The 16093-nt window shown below is 43.7% G+C and overlaps 2 non-coding genes across 2 annotated transcripts; both read left to right on the top strand.

Annotated features, from left to right (window-relative positions):
• Positions 1-9830: 9830 nt before the first annotated feature.
• Positions 9831-9903, top strand: trnav-cac (transfer RNA valine (anticodon CAC)). The gene has a single exon. It is a non-coding gene; the product is annotated as a tRNA-Val (tRNA).
• A 541-nt stretch (positions 9904-10444) lies between these two features.
• Positions 10445-10517, top strand: trnav-aac (transfer RNA valine (anticodon AAC)). The gene has a single exon. It is a non-coding gene; the product is annotated as a tRNA-Val (tRNA).
• The last annotated feature ends 5576 nt before the right edge of the window (positions 10518-16093 follow it).

The following is a 16093-nucleotide window of genomic DNA, read 5'->3' as shown; positions in this document are numbered from 1 at the left end:
AAATTACCGTCTAAACACAACCTTGATTAAAACCCCTAAACAGTTTATAGAATTTATGTTTACCAAACAACATGCAGTATCACACTTTCAATTCTTAAATGACCACGTGGCACAGGTCCAGTGGAGGGCCCCTAAAGATTTCCCCACCAAACAGGGGAACGTTAATGTTTTCATAGCGGTTTTTACCACGGCTTACGCCCGGCTTGAACTGTACAACTTAATGGATCAGTTGCAGGAACGCACGCTCTATCATGATACTGACTCTGTAATCTTTGTCACCAGGCCAGGGGATTGGGTCCCTCCCCTCGGGGACTACCTTGGGGAGTTAACGAGTGAACTAGATCCTCAGGACCACATAGTGGAGTTTGTTTCAGGGGGTCCTAAGACTTACGCATACAGAACGGCTGCGGGTAAGACCTGTATGAAAGTTAAGGGTTTCACTCTGAACCACTGTAACATCAAGCTCATTAACATCAAGTCTCTGACGACCCTGGTAGAAAGTTTTTTAACCGAGAAAGACGCGCCTCCTCGTGAGATTATTACAGCCGGAAATCAGATCTATCGCAATAAAAAGGGGTACACGTTGTAAAATAGATCACTAAACAAATGGTTCAGGGTGGTGTACAATAAAAGAGTGTTGAAGACTGATTATACCACTCTGCCTTATGGATATTAGCGGTGGTTTTGATAACAGACTTCAACACCCTTTCTCCTGTATTATAGCCGGTCCCTCCAATTCGGGGAAGAGCTATCTTATAAAGAACATCATAGAAGATGTGGACGCAACCGTGTCCCAAGCTCTTGACAACATAGTGTGGTGTTACTCTTGCTGGCAACCTCTCTACGATGATTTGGCTTCGAAAAAAAATAATCTGAAATTTGTGCAAGGTCTCCCCGCCTCGTTGTGTGACGATGACTTGTTCCCGCCCGGTCAAACTAATCTAGTGATCCTTGATGACCTGATGGAGCAGGCCGGTGACAACAGTGAAGTGGAAAAAGCTTTCACAAAGTACACTCATCATAGGAATTTAAGTATTATTTATTTAGTTCAAAATCTATTTTTTCAAGGTAAAAAAAGCCGCACTATTAATTTAAATGCCAATGATATAATTCTTTTTAAAAACCCCAGAGATAAACTACAGGTCACCGTCGTGGCTCGTCAAATGTACCCTAACCAGACCAAGTTCTTTTTGGAGGCATTTGAGGATGCCACCAAAAAACCCTACGGGTACTTGATTGCGGACTTAAAAGCACAAACCCCAGAAGACTTTCGCCTCAGAACAGGTTTGTGCCCGCCCGATTGGCCGGCAGTGTATGTGCTAAAGAAAAGGAAATAAATAAGAATGTCTGTTCGGATTAAAAGAAATCTGCCGCTTTTGCAAATGTTATTTGAGGGGAGCCCGCGCCATAGGAAAGCTGTGCTGGCAGGGGCCCCCTCGGATTTGATCGAGACCCTGTGTGAAATAGCTTTTAACATCTTACGCGGTAATATACCCCTAACCCCTTCTCAACATTCTAAACTCAAAAAACAAAAAGCGGTTATCAAGATCATCGCTAATAAGAAGTATTCTATTAAAAGAAAAAGAAAGAAGATTAATCAAACCGGGGGTTTTATAGTACCGCTGTTGAGCATAGCCGTGCCTTTCCTAACCAGTCTTCTAGCTTCCAGAGTGGGTTAATAATGGAATATCCTCAGAAAATGTTTTTGATCCCTCAGGAGCAGCTTGAGAAACTGAGAAAAAATGTTTTCGGGCCAGAGCCCATTAGACAAACGGCCGAAAACAACCTGAACTCTGAAATGAAAGCTATACAGGCCAGGGCCGATTTAAATCAGTATTCCAAAGCCCAGTTGTATACCAACACTTTACAGCGCTACCTCCGTCTGGTTAGACAGGGTGAAAAAGATCAAAACATTTTAACTTTAACCATGGCCTCTCAAGAAAATGGTTCTGGGGCTGATGCGGGAGGTACGGTTGATAAAGATGTTGCGGTGACCGAACCTGTTGAGAGTTCAGAGGGAGGTGTTGTAACGGATGTTTTGAGAAACATGCCGGCCAGAAGCAAAAGACATGCAGAATATATCTTGCACAAAATGGTTCAGAAACCGCGGGTAACGGCTTGGAATGAACAGGGTGAATTTGTTTTTAAAGGACAACTGATCAAAGGTTCACACATGTTTGATTTGTTGAAGAGTGTCACTAGCACTAATAAGGTACCCGATAGTCGCCGACCTGTAGGCTGGAATGCTTTCCTACAGGCGATGGCCTGTCTGAACATGCCCCAATCCACAGTTCCTAACCAGGAAACGCGACAAAAAATCCGTCTGTGTAAAGAGGTGGAGCCTGATCTGACTCCGATATCTCATTACTCTGACCGTGCTGAGCGACCATCCTCAGGATCTATCCATCGTTGGGAAGCTTTTTAATCTCATGTTTTTATTTGTCTCCCCTGTAAATAATGACCCGACAAACAATTTTTTTTTTTATTTATTTATTTTTCAAATGTTGTACATTTATTTATAACATAACCCCTGCTTTGTATAAGAATTGTATTGAATAAAAACAAAAACTAATGATTCAAAGGCTGTTTTCATTATTTTTTCACCTTAACACGCATGACATCTTTTAAAATCCTCACAAGAACACCCCATCTGTATACATGGCTGGCCAGGGTCGTAAGTCATTGTGTTATAAGGGGGGGTCCACAGTGTCCTGACAAACTCTGCCACTTTTTTATCATTTTGGCCTAAATCCTCACTGTACAAGGCCATAATATCGGGGTATGACCTTCCATTAGATCTATGATATAAGAAAAACACACAGTGTTGACCACAAGTGAAGGTCTGAAGACTTTGTACTTGACGACCGCTGTAAATGGTTTCTTGACAGTTGTTGAGCAGAAAGTTATTGATCTTCCGAGGGAAAGGTCGGAAATCCGGGGGGTTTGCATAGGAATCAAAAAATTCACCACGGTGGTCCTCCCTTAGATAAATAGCCAGCCAATGTTCTCCGGGCATGTTTTTAGGGTATGTGTTGATTATGTACATTGCAGGTAAATTCTTGATCTTAAATTTAGGCAGCTGATCGCAGGCGTAGACTCCTTGAAACAGTTTCCGTGAGCCGGCCAGGGCATTCATGATGTGGTTGAGCTCTCTGGTGTTCATTTTAATAATAATCATACAGAACGTTTCTCCTCTGATTCACCTCAATAATGTTGTCAAACACAGCATACACGACCATATTTACAGTGCGTGGTAGAGGCTGCTTGAAACGCATCTCCAAACGCATATTGCCCGTCTTCATCAGTGAAAAATGTTGTCCACACTCTTCGTCAGGGGTCAGGTTGAAACCGTACAAGGTGTAACCGCTGCAGTATTCCCGGCGATCGATCAGTAGAGTTTGATCCTTGAGATGGCGACCCGTGGCCAGTACTAGACTGTAATATTCACGAACCGCATTGCCGTTTTCAAAGTCAGCTTGAAAAGGTCTGGATGGAACCTGCACACCATCGACGTACAACGCTATAAATTCCGCATTATAATCTTTAAAGTTAAAGGGGTTCTTGTTGTAAACCCCGGTAAATGCATCATTATCCACGAGGCCTATAATAACCTGTTTTGGGAGCTGTCCTAGAAACAGATTCTCCTGGTCCATCACCCGTGTCCCTGCGGGGATTCTGTGGACTTTCATATAGACTCTTTCGATCGGGTACTCGGCGTTTGCCGTCATTAACGCCTGCGCGTGTCCTAGTTTAACCGCCGGGGAGACGGACACTTTTTTCACAAACAGCGAGGCCGATAATATGGTCAGTTTATATTTTTCAGTATCAGGGGTCATCAGACAAAAAGCACTTTTACTACGGATCATTTTAATTTTAATGTCTACCCCGTTGAGCATGAGTTTTTCTTGGAAAAATATGTCTGCATGGATATGCCCCATTAGCTCAAAGGTCCTCCCTTCTGTTGAAGAGGCCGTTCTTTTTTGCAAACCCTTATTGAGTCCCTCTGGATCCTTGTCGTCCATAGCTTCCGGGATGTCTTTGAAGAAAAGGCCGGGGCTGAACTGTTTGCTTAGGGTCTCCTCACTATAATTAAGGATACACTCCATCATGGCTCTATAGGGGTAAGTATTGCTGCTTTGACTAATGAGCCGATCTCCCAGGGTCACATCCACCTGTGAAAACATGGTGGCCACCGGGTAATTGAAGACCCCAGCGTTGGCCGTCTTCTCGATTGCATCGCCATCCTCATCAGTCACTTTACAGTTCATTAAAATAAATGTGTTATTCAAATCAATATAATCCTCGCCATTGCCAGCTATAAAAAAACTCTTGAGGGGCCGTGTCTGAAATTGCAGAAAGAGGGGGAATCTCTACATATATGCTCTTATCTATACTCGTTTGAGTGTATGGAACTGTAAACAGATCCAGTTCTGATTTGACGCATTCTTCCGATAGACTGTGGACAAAAGACATGTTTAAAAGATGTATCCTGAGGCTCTATTTTTCTTTCTTTGAGACTTTCTTTTTGCAGGTTTTTTCTTGTGCTGCTTCCTTCTCCGAGTGTTTCCACGATATGTTGGAGAATGAGAGATTCTTCGTTTTTTGTTAGCCACGGATCTTCGTCGCCCCCTGGTGGACACATGCTGATTCTTCTTTTACCCCCCTCCTCGCCATTACCATGAGACCCGAACCCTCCTGATGCTCATGGCTAGCTGCCCGGTTCATAACATTGGTGAACACGTCACTAACAATATTTTTAGCCGCTGATTTCAAGTGGGGTCTGGCTATAGCAAAGCCTCTCTTAAGCAGGGGTACGGCCATTCTAAAGAGACCACGAAAGAGTCCTCCTAGACCGGCGCCATACATTGTGGGGGCTCCTACAATACCGGGCAAGCCGTTCCCGTCTTGCATCTTGTAATAATCCACATAGGCGCTAGGATCTACATAACCCCTCGAGGTAGCCATTTTAATAATGTACACACTGTTTCAGGGGTCTAAAATGTAGTTTGACATTAACTTTACCGAAGCGGAAGGGTACGTTGATATTCTGATCCGATTTTACTTCGATCGTGATGTTGTCAAAGTGGATCTTTGAGACTGCTACGTAGTGTGGTTTGTCATAAGTAATTGTGACCATGTCATTGCTTTTACCTTTAATAAGTACATTTCTCAAAAGGGGGACATAACTATCCCCAACCCTCTGGTGGGTTATGATATCCGTATACACATAAAGAGTGTAAAAGCCGCCCCACCACTTCTGAGAACCTGCTCTCTGTGTCAGAATAGAACCCTAATATACGCCCCAGTTGGCCGCTGGTTTGAATGCTAATACCTGGTTTTGACACCTTGTACACTCTGTTTTTAATAGGGTTGTAATATAGCTTGATGTTGGGGGTGCCTTCTGAGAACTGTTTATGAATCTCATCTAATATTTTATCCACATTGTCATAATAACCTCCTTGTATCGTGAATGTCCATTGATTTTAACATCATCAAAAATGGCGAAGGTGGCATCCTTATCTTGTAAAACAGCCCAAGTGTAAGGATACTGTATTTCCGCCAACCCCACTTCCCACGACCCCCTTAGATCTATAGATTTTCCAAATTGTACCGTGTAACTGGATATTTCATTTTTAGGGTATATATCGAGAGAGGCGTTACTGGGTAGAGTCACGTAGAAGCCTCCTGATTCCATCTTGAGTACCGAAAGTAATGCCCCCATCACACCCGCGGGCACGTTGTTATAAGGATTGAATATCGCAAACCTGTTGTTCCGGGACCCAACTATTGAACTTTTCAGGCCGTCCAAGCCATTTCACCAACACATATTTTTTCCGGTTCTGGGTTTTTTCAGCTAATATCTTTTCAACTCTGTATACACTGTCTTTACCCACAATCATTTTTTGTAACTCGGCTTCGTAAAACGTTCCTTCTATATCCTCCCCGTCATAGTCTTTTAACCGGTACACGGGGGGGTCTCTAGCCAACTGTTCGGTAACTGTAAAATATTCGTCAGAAAATGTTTGTTCATAACCTTTGGCAAAAGTACTCCTTAGCTTTGAAACGCGAACCACATCACCGATGTTGAACTTATAAGTAGTTTTTCCCTTCTTAATAAACGGTCCGTATAATTCTATATAGACCTTAAAAGAATTACTTTGATCAACATCTATAGGCTTCATTTTAATACTGGTGTGATACCCTTGGTTGTAAGCATCGATAAAATCCTGAACTTTATCAAAATACTTGAACGTGTTGACCGCTGTAAAATATCTCCAGATTTTGGTCTTTATGGTGCGGTTAAACCTCTCCACTACCGATGCCTTAAGCTCATTACCGGTGGTGAAATGATATATTTTGTGTCTCTTCAGTAGATTCTGAAATTCTCTGTTGAGAAACTCTTTTCCTTTATCAGTCTGCAGTTTTTTAGGACATCGACCCTGGGACAATATATCCTCAAAGGCCCTTGTCACCGCCCGACCTGTTTTATTATGTAGAATGCGAGCCCAGGCATATTTTGATAACACATCGATACACATCAACATCAATTTGTGACCATTATTATGTTTTGATAAATTTGACATATCGACTAGATCCATTTGCCATTGTGAGTCTATGTCAGTTGCATATACGCGGTTTCTTTTAAAGTTAATCCTGAGAGGTTTATGTAAGGTATAGGCGTCTTGTTCCCGTAACCATTCTGAAACAACCACATCATTAACCTTCACTCCGGCCTCAGCGAATCCTCTTTGAAAACCCTTCTTACCCGCCAAACCCCCAATCTTGGCTGGGTTGTAGTATAGTTCCTGCATTTGGGGAGCTTGCCGAGTCATTCTGTCAAATAACCACACAGACCCACACTATGCGCAAAGTTTTTATACAAGGTTTTTTATTCAACTTCAGGAGAGCAGATACCCCTTTTTACACATTTGAGAAAAGTATAACATACACAACAATTTTTTCTACGGTCCAGACAAAAAGAAATCAGATGATTGGTTACTTGATCTATATCAACAAATATACCTGTTTCTTTATCTTGTAGGCACACACCTCAGTTACATATGTAAATAAAACAACAATATGACCTATTTTAAAAGTAAACAGAGGTGTATTAAACATGCTCAGCAAAAGGTCATACAGATGTTGATGAAATGGCCTAATATCATTCTTGGCCCCCTTGAGCGCTTCATCCCAGTGTTCGTACCCTCCGGTCTTTGTTACAGCAGCCATTCACTTTTCCAGGTTTGAAAGTTGATCCTCATCGATGGTTAAATCTGTAGAGAAAAGGCTCGCTATGGCTACTTTTCTGTCAAGCACATGGTGTAATAGCGCTCTCAGGTTAGCTGCATGGTTAGCTGTTGATGACAGAACCAGTTGCAGAAGCAGTCCAGAACATTCCCCATGTTCAAAGTCCCTTAGTTCAGGTCAGAGTCTGAATCAGTGGCGTAGATGTCGAATTCTTCGTCGCTGCCCCCAGCTTTAACTTCTTTACGGAAGAAATAAGCTTTTAGCTTGCCAGCGGTTTTTCTACTCAGCTCATCCAGGTCATTGAGCAGCTGCCCAAGTTTCTCTGTTATAAACGGCTCCTTTTTCAGCTCCAGCAAAATCTCATCTATGATTTTCTGGACTTGTCCCGCAGTGACATGTATGTGGGAGTAAGACAGCGCCTTGATTAGTGCCGGTTTCAGCCACGGTTTGTTCAGTCTTCTGTAAAACACGTTGAAATAGAACAGGAAATAGTAACGGTCTGGTTCAAACAAACAACTGTGTCTCAACTGACTGGGGTGATTCACTTCACACCCCCGACAGACTTCTTTCAGAGCTCGGTCGATGAGAGCACTCAGAATATACACCAGGGTGCTTTTAACTACTCTGCTTACTTGGTCACATACCCCGGGCATAAATCCTGCGTATTCATCACGCCCCCGGGACAGTCCGATGCTCATTGGGTCGCCTGGTGGTTTGTGGGGTGTTTCTACATCCATTGGACTGACCCCCTCCTGAGACGCACAGACGGTAGACAGTTCGGCAAAATCGAGGCCCTCCATGAGCTCCAGAGGCTGGGGATCCCCGAGACTCATTTGGACATCTATCGCACCGCATGTTGTTTCGTCCTGAGGGACCGGGGTCTGAGGTCTTGGAGGGTAACCGCAGTCAGAGGGTTCCGGAGTATATACAAAATCTGGGGAATAGAACCAGGGGTGATCCCGGGTTTGATGAGGCCTGTAGAGCCTGTCGACGTCCGCAGCTTTCGGGTAAGACATTCTCTTTAATTTTAAACCATGAATGAATTGTTGCGCCTTTTATCCTATCTCTTCACTACGTCACGACACACCGCCCTCTTAGAAGAGAGTAGCCCCTGAGCCGTCAGACGGCGTCAAACATAATTTCAGTAACCTGTTTTTCTGGATCCTCCACACCCCCTTCAATAGGGTTTGTAATCAGGGTACTGCTAAACAAAACCTTACGATCTGTAGTTAGAGATAGACTCTTCACCACTCTACCATAGTTCTGCAAGCTTTCCCATTCACCACCTTTCAAAACCCTGAGTCGGAGACTCCATTTTGCATTCTCTTGGACCCTCTTGCAAGCCTTCTAGAGTCTTATCCACAAGCCCCAGATCTCTCCAGGCCATCACCTTCAACCAGTCCTCATAAGAGTATTCAATTACCGTCTCAAAAGATTCCAACGTACCCTCCTTCTCTCCCAAAGCAAAAAGCTCCACTCCAACATAGCTGGGATCCCTTTTAAAGCGGTAACCCCGTCGAGCCCCCCAGAACAACACCCAGGAGCGTTCAATCTTTAAATTGGTGAGTACAGGAACCCTTGCCCGGGATTGTTTCTTGCGGGGTTTCATGTTGATGTCGCTGGACATGTTGAAGAAGCGGGATGTTTCTGATGCTGAGAATTAAAGAGGTATTGCCTAAAAGCAGCGCGGGTTCTTAAATAGAGAGGAGAGTTTCGGGGCATTACCTTCAGAGGGGTGGGGGTATTTATGGGTGGCCTTGTTGTTCAGGGTTTTATGGGTGTACACTTTCTGACGGATATGACGTAGGAATAATTAAGGAAATAACTCTACCTAAAATCACGCCCCCCAATTACGACGTAGGAATATTAATAAGCTTAGGGCATACATCATAACAAAATAGGCCGCGCCCAAAAAACCCTACTATCTACTCTTATGTAGTTGAAGGCGCAGTATAGCTCTGATAGTCTGGTGGTGACGGAAGACCACCAGCCGTTTGAACAAGCCATTCAGCATCACCTTGTTGGGCTAAGTGCAGGCACCGTCAGAGCGCAGGGCGACCTGCCTTTGAAAGAGTTTCCTAAGTGTCCCGAAATCGGTGCACTGAGAGCGTCCGTCCGTCGACAGGTTGAAATTGTAAACGCGGGTGTAGCCACTTTTAATTAAAATCTGATGATGATGATGATGATGATGCTGTTCTTGCTGTTGTTCTTGTTGTTCTTGTTGTCGTCGTGGTCGCTGTCATTATTATTGTTAAAGTAAAGCAGTAGATAGATTTGTTGCTACCGTAAGGTGTAGAAGGCACAATAGCTCTGTGATTGTCTGATGGTGGCACAAGACGAGCAGCAGCTGTTTGAACAAGCCATTGAGCATCACCTTGTTGGGGTAAGTGTAAGTCTTGTCATAGCTCAGGGCGTTCTTCCTTTGAAAGAGTTTCCAAAGTGTCCTGATGTGCCTTTGAGCAATGCAAAATAGGTCAGTGAAAATAGAAACCATTATCTCACAGGCTGGCCCACGGGAAACGCCTGTGCGTGTTTTACCAGCCTGCTTCGATGGAAGCCATTCGAAACGCCAGGACGGGTTGGTTTCCGTAGTGTAGTGGCTATCACGTTCGCCTCACACGCGAAAGGTCCCCGGTTCGAAACCGGGCGGAAACAACCCGCGGTGCACGCGTGCCAGTACCGTGTTACCCGTCCTCATCTCCCTGCCCCAAGGCCGGCCGTCGTTTTCTCTTCCTCGGAGTGGCAAGAAATCCTGACCTTGAGAACAATCGATCGCAGAAGGGTAGCTTTGCGAGGCGCTGGAACTGACACTTTTAAAATCGATACATCTTGTTACTGTTACAATACGACCGTAGCAGGATCGGCGACATTGCTGTTACTCTTATGTAGTTGAAGGCGCAGTATAGCTCTGATAGTCTGGTGGTGACGGAAGACCACCAGCCGTTTGAACAAGCCATTCAGCATCACCTTGTTGGGCTAAGTGCAGGCACTGTCAGAGCGCAGGGCGTCCTGCCTTTGAAAGAGTTTCCGAAGTGTCCTGATGTGCCCTTTAGCAATGCCAAACAGGTCTGTGAAAATGGCATCCTTTCGCGGCACTTCAGACGCCATCTCACAGTCTAGCCGACCTGAAATTCCTGAGCCCGTTTTACCAGCAGGCTTCAACGATAACCGTTTGAAGCAAGACGCCACGTTGTCAGTTTCCGTAGTGTAGCGGTTATCACGTTCGCCTAACGCGCGAAAGGTCCCCGGTTCGAAACCGGGCGGAAATAGCCTGCTGTGGGCCGGCCCTTTTCGTCCTGCTTGCCCTCGTGGTTCCCCGGAGGCGGTGGGTGGCTTTTCTTCATTGGAGTGCCCGAAATCGGTGCACTCAGAGCGTCCGTCTGTAGACAGGTTGAAATTGTAAACACTGGTGTAGCCACTTTTAATTAAAATCTGATGATGTTGTTGTTGTTGTTCTTGTTGTTGTTCTTGTTGTCATCGTGGTCGCCGTCATTATTATTGTTAAAGTAAAGCAGTAGTTAGATTTGTTGCTACCGTAAGGTGTAGAAGACAACAGTAGGTATGGCGTGTGGTATCAAAACATTCAGAATACTTTTAACGTATATAATTTATAAGCTTTGTAAAATATACCCAAATATCTCTTTTGCGGGGATAAACGCTGTTCTGAGTAGTTTGTGACTTGTTTAATACCAAACAAAGCATCGCTATAAAAAAAAAAAAAAAAATCACTGTAAAAGCGCTAGTTATTTTTGATCTTTATGCTTATTTTCTAGGCTCAGGTTGTTTTTTAGCGCTTATAAAGGCCTGAAATATTCTTAGTGGTTGTTGACTATAGGTCTTGATGCTTAAAAATGTTTTTTTGAGAGACCAAAAGGTTCTAATAAAAGTTTAGAGTAGAGAGGAGAGAGATCGTCTCCATCTTGGTTTCTATGTGAAATTTGATGCAGTGTCATCTTATTGGTTGGTTTTGATATGTTAATTGGTAACAGGGCGGCACAAAGGCCAGACCAGAACAATGCCTTACAAGCAGATCCGGCATGTGGCCATCAGTATAAGTATGAAGGTCTGGTCTTCAGCTCGACAGACTCATGCTGACCTTTCGATTTAAGACTAAAGATCAACAATGTCCGGAAACAACATCAGCGATTCGATTTAAACGAGTTTTTAGGCAAGTCTTCAGATTCTTTTCATTGACTCAGAGCGTGTTGTGTGCATGTATTGTAAATAAGGCTATAACATCTGTTTTAAGTTCTGTAAAATTATTTTTCAGCCAGTCAACAGGAGTTAATTCCCAACGCTGAGGAGATCATCTGGAACAACGACGGTAAGATTTTTGTGTTTGCGCTCATGGGTTCTTATGCATGGGTGTGTGTGGTTTTGAAGCGGCTCATTAGAGTTATGAAAACGTTTTAATATATATTAATGCCGGTCTCTTTAATTACACAGAAACTATCGAAAGGCCTGTGATTAATGTCTCCGAGGATCGACCAAGAGAAGTGGTTGTCCCTAGACAGGCTGTCTGCCGACCGGGTAAGAACTAAACCCCTGTTTGTTTGTATAACGTTTCTGTAAGATGTTTGAGTCCAGTTTTGTTAATTTTAAAAAATTATCCTGTCTAACAGTATTAAGAAACGTGGTTCGAGACAACGAAAGGCCTTCCACATCGAGGGCTTGTTTCGTTTTACCTTCGAGAACCGTAACCTTTCAAGAATCTGAAAGGCCGTCAGCCCCGGTATCTGATAGCTGTGAGTATATATCTGCAGCCTGTAAGAGGTTAAAGCTTTTTATAAAGCGGTGTGGTTAAAGGTTAAACATGTCTCTTACCTTCACAGCGGTGCAAAAAGCTAAACCAGCCGAAAAACATAAGAAACGATTATTCTGTGGAGGTAAGTAAGATCTTTCAAACTTTAATGTTTTTAAAAGGGCTTTGTTTGCCCGTTGAGGGCTAATATTTAAGCGATGGGTGACCGTTTCCTGTAGGGCGGGGGGTTCTGGGAAAGATCTTTAGAAGTCCGGACAGGTCTATGCTTGTTTCTGGGGAACGTGTTTAGAAATGACCGATTGCCGTACCGTCTGGTTAGGAAGTAAAGCCGTCCGAAAGGGTTTAGTAAGTTGTTTGGCTTATCTCCCGCTATTATACTTCTGTTTTAAAGTGGTTGTAGGAAAAGGCTTGAAGGTGTTCATTGTATTTAATATTTAAACAGATCGTGAAAACGTTTGTGAAACAGGAAGTCCCGGGATCAGGAAGCGTTTACACTTGGAAGGTTCGTTTAAAAATGAAATGTTGTTGTGTGTGTGTGTGTTTTATTAACAATATTACAGTTTTTAAAGAAACATTTAAGAAACAGTTTATTTACAGCGGCTTCTCTGTTTTAAATTTATTATCAAGTCCTAATAAATATATTGTCTGTAAATAATAAGGCGTTGTAGTGAATGTCTAAGGCTATTTTCAAAGGTCTAAAAAAGCTAAAGGTTTTGAATGTCCTGGACATGTTGTTTTAAGTTTGATTTCTGTCGCCGTTTAAAGATGTAAATGTAATGTATATTTTTATTCTTCCCAAGACTCTTGGGATAGTCATTCTGTGAATGAGCTATTGAGGACAATTACCCCGTCTAAGTGGGATCAAACATCTTTCCCGGTGAGATCACCGAGAGGATCCCCCACGGTGGTCTTGGAGACCCCCCAACATCTACTCAGGCCACAGCCTTCTGGGGGTAATTCAACACCCCAGATTCAGCCCGCCGCATTGTCGGGCGGAACAAATACAGGCATCCAACAACCTCAGGGGTCGCCGTCAGTCAGGGCTGACACACCACCCAACGACGGCCTAGTTTCAACATCGTCCCCCCAGACCCGTTTCTTGGCTACCGAAACGCGGAACAGTAACCCCGCGCTTGGCCAGGGTGTCACCGCAAAGGCCTTCTTGGTCTCCGTCCATGAGTATACACTCGCTCCTTGCCTCCTTCGACCGAGATTTACCGGAGCGACCATCCTTTGAAGCTGAGCCAGGCCACCAGCCCCCGGAGCTACTTCCTGAAGGTCGGCATGAGTTGCTACATACTTTGTTACAAAATCAAAGACTTGTGTTAGTGGGGCAAAACCTGGTGATAGAGAGCCAAAACACCCTTATTAATACCCTTACTAACGAATTGTACCGTATTTAATGTTTTAATAGACACAAAACGCCTTACTATTGTGGGTTGTTGGAAAAATAAAAAATAAATTAAAAAATGTCCTGACTTGGTAAAAGAACTCACAAACTAAAGGATTATGAACAAGCTAGGGCCCCAAAAAGACCTTCCCGAGAGAACATCCCCGGCCCTGTTGTGAACTCCTCTGATGTCCCAATGAACCTGGAACTATTACAAATGATAAATGATTTAAATAACCCCCAATTACCACCGATAGAATGTGAATTAACAGACTTACCGGTGAACCCCGACCTGTTACAGATGGTCAATGATCTAAATAACCACCTCCCACCGGTAGCGCTTATAGAGGTTCACCCCCTAGTTCACCCCGATTTGTTTGAAATGGTGGAGTCTTTGGAGGAGCTACCCCGACCAAATTCTGCCCCTATTATAAATGATTTGAAACAATTAGAACACAGGATGGCGGCAGAAGCAGCCATCACTATAGAGGAGGGTCTTGACATTAACCGGTTGGATATCTTTGAAGGACTTTTACAGGCTTTCAATGAGCCTCCTCAAAAAGGGGGTTTTGTAGATGTCAGCAGTGGGGGTGTTCGGAATGTGGAGGGTTCTGAGACTGATAAGGCTGTGGAGGACATGCTCTGTGAGAATGTAGGGGGTGAAGGCTTTGTTCAAAATGATGATGTGTCCAAGAGTACCAGTGATCCCGTGATTATAGATAGACCGGCCTATAACAATTTTGAAATGATTCAGCGTTTTAATTTTGCAGAACTTTTAAATTGTGACAATTATGCAGAAATATTTGTCAACATACACGAGGCCTTGCAGAAAATGCTTGAACAGGTTGCTGAAAGGGTCAGACCTCGAGATGTTGTACAGTTAGAACTCAGAGGGGATGATTTGTTTAGCAACCTATCTGTAATGCTGAGTGGAGATAATTTAGATGTCTGGCTAAAATCGAAGCGTTATTGCAAAGAAACGCAGCCATCTTAGCTGATGAAAGTCTGTCTCTGGTAATGAATGTGGTTCGTAACCCTGAGGGTGGGGCGCTTAGAAGACTGTCGAAATGCTTGAAGAACGACATAATTAGGACCAAGCTCAGGCAATTAGTGGTGAGTTCCAGTGGGGACAATAAGCTCTGTTTTGCTTACAGTTTAATAAAACTACTCACCCCCGACATGCCTGAACCCCAAGCTCTGCAAGAGGCTTTAATGCTTCATCAGAGGGCCGGCTTAAACTCTCAACAGATGGTTGCCTTTTCAGACATCACCAAGTTGCAGGAACATAACTGTAAACCCCGCCAAGAGACAAATGTCCAAACTGATTTTAAACAGTCTGTGGGGTAAGTTTGGGGAAAGAAATTACCGTCTAAACACAACCTTGATTAAAACCCCTGAACAGTTTATAGAATTTATGTTTTCCAAACAACATGCAGTATCACACTTTCAATTCTTAAATGACCACGTGGCACAGGTCCAGTGGAGGGCCCCTAAAGATTTCCCCACCAAACAGGGGAACGTTAATGTTTTCATAGCGGTTTTTACCACGGCTTACGCCCGGCTTGAACTGTACAACTTAATGGATCAGTTGCAGGAACGCACGCTCTATCATGATACTGACTCTGTAATCTTTGTCACCAGGCCAGGGGATTGGGTCCCTCCCCTCGGGGACTACCTTGGGGAGTTAACGAGCGAACTAGATCCTCAGGACCACATAGTGGAGTTTGTTTCAGGGGGTCCTAAGACGCATACAGAACGGCTGCGGGTAAGACCTGTATGAAAGTTAAGGGTTTCACTCTGAACCATTGTAACAACAAGCTCATTAACATCAAGTCTCTGAAGACCCTGGTAGAAAGTTTTGTAACCGAGAAAGACGCGCCTCCTCGTGAGATTATTACAGCCGGAAATCAGATCTATCGCAATAAAAAGGGGTACACGTTGGAAAATAGATCACTAAACAAACGGTTCAGGGTGGTGTACAATAAAAGAGTGTTGAAGACTGATTATACCACTCTGCCTTATGGATATTAGCGGTGGTTTTGATAACAGACTTCAACACCCTTTCTCCTGTATTATAGCCGGTCCCTCCAATTCGGGGAAGAGCTATCTTATAAAGAACATCATAGAAGATGTGGACGCAACCGTGTCCCAAGCTCTTGACAACATAGTGTGGTGTTACTCTTGCTGGCAACCTCTCTACGATGATTTGGCTTCGAAAAAAAATAATCTGAAATTTGTGCAAGGTCTCCCCGCCTCGTTGTGTGACGATGACTTGTTCCCGCCCGGTCAAACTAATCTAGTGATCCTTGATGACCTGATGGAGCAGGCCGGTGACAACAGTGAAGTGGAAAAAGCTTTCACAAAGTACACTCATCATAGGAATTTAAGTATTCTTTATTTAGTTCAAAATCTATTTTTTCAAGGTAAAAAAAGCCGCACTATTAATTTAAATGCCAATTATATAATTCTTTTTAAAAACCCCAGAGATAAACTACAAGTCACCGTCTTGGCTCGTCAAATGTACCCTAACCAGACCAAGTTCTTTTTGGAGGCATTTGAGGATGCCACCAAAAAACCCTACGGGTACTTGATTGCAGACTTAAAAGCACAAACCCCAGAAGACTTTCGCCTCAGAACAGGTTTGTGCCCGCCCGATTGGCCGGCAGTGTATGTGCTAAAGAAAAGGAAATAAA

The sequence above is a fragment of the Amia ocellicauda genome (assembly GCF_036373705.1).
Source record: "Amia ocellicauda isolate fAmiCal2 chromosome 11 unlocalized genomic scaffold, fAmiCal2.hap1 SUPER_11_unloc_2, whole genome shotgun sequence".
Lineage (NCBI taxonomy): Eukaryota > Metazoa > Chordata > Actinopteri > Amiiformes > Amiidae > Amia > Amia ocellicauda.
The sequence above is the reverse complement of the archived record's forward strand: the minus strand, read 5'-3'. Positions and strand labels throughout refer to the sequence as shown.